The sequence below is a fragment of the Echinococcus granulosus genome (assembly GCF_000524195.1).
Source record: "Echinococcus granulosus chromosome Unknown EG_S00055, whole genome shotgun sequence".
In the NCBI taxonomy this organism is placed as follows: Eukaryota; Metazoa; Platyhelminthes; class Cestoda; order Cyclophyllidea; family Taeniidae; genus Echinococcus; species Echinococcus granulosus.
This window is the reverse complement of record NW_020170435.1, coordinates 380,849-386,848: the sequence shown is the minus strand read 5'-3', so window position 1 is coordinate 386,848 and position 6,000 is coordinate 380,849.

The following is a 6,000-nucleotide window of genomic DNA, read 5'->3' as shown; positions in this document are numbered from 1 at the left end:
TCCTCCTCCTCCTCCTCCTCTTCTTCTTCCATTCCACCCTATCCCATCCTAAAGTACGACAAGATCTTCTTACATGTCAGTTTAAGATATGAGGAGTCTTGCGTCTCCTTCTTTAATTCTAGCTACCTGCAAGGGTGAAGTTTACCTTTCACAACTTCCTGTTGTTTGGCCTTGACCTAACTGGTAAACAATTTATCACAGAACTGCCCACATAGGAAGGTTGAATGTCTAGAAATAAAGCGGAGATGAAAGGCGCGTACCAAGGATTTGGAATCCGTAGACGCGTCTATCACCTCTCAGTCATTTAGCCGGAGAGCCAGCCAGATAGCAAACAGTCCAAAGTACTTTAGAAGTGATGCCCATTTGGTAATGCCTGCAAATGGCATCCTTCTATTTAAAGTGCTTCTATAACTTCTCCATTTACTGTGGAGCCAAATAATTTATTCCCTTTGTCACGTTAAACACAAAGGGGAAATTTTTTCCTCCCCATTTTCAATTGACAAATTAATCACAATGTCTTCTCTCCTGAAGGTGAGACGACTCACCTGCAAAAGGAGTGCATCCATCTTGAGGTGATCCATCACTTACATCTACTTGCTTCCTCTTTTAAACCACTTCTTGATGGGCTTTCTGCTGCTGCACCTTCTTTGAATGTCAAAAAGAACCAAATGAGGCGAGGTGGTTCTCCAACCCATCGGCTGTAGAGCCGACTACCTAAAATCATCCATTGGACTCGGGGAGGTGCGCGACGGGAATGTTAAGGTTACTGCGTCAACCGGCTAATTCATATTGCCACACAGACAATAAATTGCATAGAGTTATCCCAGACAGTCCCTTAAAAACTTAGAGTCGACTGGGTTAGTGCCTTTCCGATAATGAATCCACCGGTGTTTTAAAACAACCGCCAGATGGAGTGCCTTGAGCCACAACCAGTGTGGGATCAGGAGACTTTTCACCTCCACCAATTTTAACAATATTCCCTAAAAATTACTGACAGTGCCTGTAGGAAAGAAGTAACTTTTAGTCTACTATTGTTAAATTGATCGTTTCAAAAGATCAACGAGGAGAATTTCTCTCCTTTAGGAAACAGGAAGTGAGAGAAAGGGAAAAAGAAAACTCCACCTTCCCTAATTAATCATTTTCGAGGAAAACAGCTCCTTGCTATGCACTGAACATGAAAGTTATAAATTCTGACTAAAAATACCCATTTTGAGCTATTTTGTTAAAATTCTGCCCCCCAATGAAAAGAGCGCGGGTTAGACAGGACCAAATGTTTACCTATCGCTTCCCTGTCAATATAAACAAAATTTATTTGTGGGAAAAAAGATGTAGCCTTGATTCTAGTTGATTTAGAACATACCTCCCTCGATTCTCCTTCCTTTTTAGAAAAAAAAGAAATTCAATCTGTCATTTTAAATCCCCCGGGTTGATCGTATTAACGTTGCTATTGCTGTGACGGCCAATCAAAAAGCGGTAGGGTCCCCCCCCTCCACCCCCCCAGCTGTCCATTACGTAGTCCATTTTGTCCAAATGGGTTAACACGCATATAATTTACCGACAGGCGAAATTTGCTTACTTATCGCCTCGCCTAAAAGAGTGCCACCACCAGTCTTGCGTGCCTGACACTGCCAAAGCGCAGGCGTTTGAGAATCTGGCAACAATTATTGAGCTCAAACATTTTACTTTCTTTTCCCTGTTTATAATTTAGTAAATGTTTTACCTCCTGACTGGATTACATTCTTGGGCTGGCAAGTGGCTTTTTGTTCAGCCCCCCGCCTACCCCTCCAAGCAATTCAATTTATTGTGAAGGAAATACTCAGTTTTATGATCAAGCCGGTCCCAAAATTTGTTCACATTGGGAAAGAAGAGTATTCTATCCTTGTGTAAAAGGAATACTGATATTGTATTTGCCACCACCTTCATCGGTTGCATCTCCCCGATGTTTCAGGGGTCTTCGAGGCGTCTTACGGTGGCGATAGTGTCATTGATGGGGTGGGATGGGGGCATTATGTGCACGACTCCAAGATGGGGAAGACCTGCCTGATAAGATCTGTCCGCTTCATCTCACACTCTTGAAATCACTCGGGGAAATGGAGGGGGAGAGGAGAGGGGGAGGCGTAGGCACATTCATCATTGTGCTAGAAAGGACTACAAAGTGCGTCACCCAATTTCCTTACCCCCTCATTATGTGGAGGCATGTTAAGGCTTGTGTGATCACCATGGCAACCAATTTAACCAGTTATCGTAGTACTGGGACATTTTGTCTTAATTTGAAACCACATAAGTAGATTCAAAAACAATTCACCGAAATATTAAATCTCCCTTTGATATCTTTTTGATGGTTCTTTGCTTTTTATTATATAATTTGATGAAGTGCACAAAAAAACCATTTTAAGTCAATTATGCCCCATTGGATACTTATTTTAAAAGTAAAAGAGAATAACCTTAGAAAGACACAAATTATGCCACCTAAAATAGTGAAATATTGTAGATTTACTCCAAGTCTTCCTTTCATTAAATGTATTATTAAAAAATAAGGAAGAAAGATACAAGAAGCAAGTAAAAATTGAGGCGAAGACTTCGTGGAAACTCTCTGCTGACCTTGAAACTATTTACAGTTGGTTACGCAAGTTAAAACAAGTGAAAAAAAAATTTGTGTTCTGTTTGTGAGACGCTGTGGTTGGTTAGATTAGCAATGATTATTGTAGTTTAGAAAAGAAATTGTCACGCTAATCATGGAACCAAAAGACGTCTTCTTTTTTTAATTTGGCATTGGAACCAATTTATTTATGTATGTAATGTGTAAACATTCAAATTTTTTGTCGAAATGGGTCAGACGATTTGGAATTATTAAGCTTTATTGGTTTGCCTTTCAAACAACCCATTTTTACATTATTGTGGCTATAGTTTTCGGTAGCCCTTCTTCAATGACATTAATGATGTTTAGGGCCTTTTAAAAAAATTATTTGGTCTGTCAACAGAAGCTCCAGGGCTTTTTATGTGTTTATACATTATGTGCGTACTTGATGGTTAATGCTGTAGCTACCTAATCGGCATTGTGCTTTGTTATTCCAGACGTTTTGGTGAGTTTTGGAGACATTAACTTAAATATACGGCTCCTAAATTACTCCGTCTCCACCATTTATTTACGTTGATAAACAGCATGCCATCGCGTCAGTGCAATTTGCAGTTTTCGGATTGAAAAATTGTTTATTTTATAAGTGGCTGTAGAAAATTTAGCCATTTGATCCTCACTAAACAGGGGAGTGGGGGCTAGGAGACTTTGCAGAACAGAGGGGAGGTAACACGGTGGCGCCTGAACACCATGACTACTAAACCGTTTCCGTAGTCAAGCCTACTATTATAGCAAATTTTGGTCCTTTTACTGGGCAATTAGTGTCCACACCCTATAAATTTGTTCAAGAATTCGTGAACCAGCTACTTGTTGTTTAAACGGTATGATCCATTAATTTGTTGCCAGGGTACTCTTTACTGTCCACATTGGGATTGCCACAAGGGGAATAAAGTCTTTTTCAACCTGGTGGTTGATTCAAACCGATCCGCTTGACGAATGAAAGACATCTCGATTGCAAATATGGGTGGTCTTCTCGCCGCATCTGCTATTTGACATTTCGAGAGGCTACGACGCCAAACGCAAGAACGCAGCATCCAGAAATGGTTTCCCAACTGTTTTATTTGGGCGAAGAGTCACACACAGGGGGGGAGATACCGTTTCTTAATAAGCCTCATCTTTCGCACTCCTCACATTGCCCTGCTGGCATTTCTTCTTCCCTCCCCACCTTCGAGGTGATCGCCACATGTTTTGGGGCATTAGCCATACACCATCACATGATCCCATGTAAAATTGACAGTAAATAGTGGGAAAAACAGAGGGGAAGAAAAGTGGAGGCATGCTCCAACTAAATTATTTCCCCCCGAAGTCAAATCTGTCTTCCTTTTTTCATTTTTTTTGTAAGGAATTGACGGACCACAGGATGCAAATTTGAGCATTACAAAGAAGGTTATTTTTAAGCAAAATGGGACAGGGAAAGTTACTCGGTTAGTTTTTTTCTATCTGCCACGAATCCGGTACAATTTTATCCCAGACTACATTTAATTTCTAACCAATTACCTAATCTCTTGTTTTAGTTTTCATCTTAAAAATATTAAAATAATAATTTAATGTGGACTGTAGTTTCTACTGATTTCTCGTATTTGTAAAAGGTATTCTTTTTAGAAAATTCGGATGTCGTGAAATTATGTGATGAGTTAAAATTCAAGGCGGGAGGGTTTCCATTTCTTCTTTTGTCACTGGCCTAGACCATACTGCATTAGGAGTAGGAGACCTTTCCCACAAGGGTGTAGGAATCTTTTTGGTTCATTATTTCATAGTTTTAGGGGAAGAAGTTTCGTTACATTGTAGAGGGAGGGGGTGATTGAAGACCCCCGGTTGATCCAACTGTCACATTGAATGGGGGAAAGATGAGGGAATAGTCCCCTTCCTTTCGGATATTTATGAGGTAAACTAAAAGGCGTTAATGTTGTTCTCAGTAGGTTACAGATATAAGGTTCTATACCACATGGTTCGTCGTTGCTACTGAAAAGGTAGTGAGTAGAAGAGACAATGGTTCAAAGCGATAAAGTAGGGAAATTTTGGTTTTTTTTTTCATAAATCCTTGCACATAAATGTAGGTTCTAATTGTCTCCAAGACGTTGGTTTTGTTACCAATAGAGGCTAGTTTGTAAAGACAATTAGCCATGGAGATAGATAATCCGGAAATGCTAGCCTTCGCTTTCCCCTATCGTTAATTTCCTTGTTGTCTATTATTAACTCCCCATGGGATAGTATGATTAGTTTATGCCACCAGGAGCAGGTGGTGTTCATTTAATGGTTGGAAGGATGTCATCAAAAGCATAAGGAAGAAGTGGGGCATGAGACACCAACCCCAACCTCCTCCCCTTTCCATCATCAACCGCCCCGCGGGGTCAAATCGCAGCAGTAAGGATCGGGGCGAGACAAAACAAAACGAGTGCAGGTGAGATTCAGCTTCTGTCGCCAACGTAGTGAGAAGGATGAGGGTGAGGTGGTGTCTATCCCATTTCCTCATCTTTAAATCGCTTATGGGAGCTTCTCACTTGCCAGTTTTTGGGACAAGCGATGTGCGATTTGTGCACCCAGATTAACCACCCAAAGAAAGCCACATTTTTTATTAACTACTAAATAGAACGTAGGAGAACATATCTTTTATTCACTGCCTCGCCTATCAGGCCACTGTCAACTCCCTCCTTAACTATCATTAAAGTGTTAAATTTTTATTCTCCTCCAAAAGAAGAACATAGAGATTTCAAAATGTACCTGCTTTTTCCTCCATCTAAACTTCATGTGCTTGGATAAGTATGTGTCAGGTAGTTCTTTATGGTTTTCTCCTATTTTTATTCATTTTCTACCATTCATTCATTTGTCCACTTTTTCCCCTCTCACTTCTAGTCAGGCAAATTTAATCCCACGGAGAAGTGGTTTCTATGGCGTATCACGTAAGCAAATAAAAAAAACGAATTGGATAAAAAGGAGATTTCTTCTCTCATTATAAGAGCCTGCTGTCCCACTTCACCTTTTAAATTTATTTTTTTTAAAAATTGCGACAAATTTAACTTATTACTTAGAAAAAAGGAAAACACCTGGTCTGGACAGACGACTACAAATCCACAGACTAGGCAAAAAACAACCATTTTAGGAAGGATTAAATACAAGAATTTTTTTTCATTTTTTCTGCAATTTGATAGTTTAGTCAGGAATTTACGTGCTCCTCATTCTGGCTATTCAATGCCAATACGACAAAAACCTCTGTGGCATAATCTGGAATACTACCTAACCGCTATGGCTTCATAATAAATGTTTACACACTTTCGCGATGAAAACAAACCCTTCTTCTCCTTTCCTTTTACAAATCAGTACAAAAATTTGCGCAAAATAATTCATCAGACTAGTGAGCAAATGGG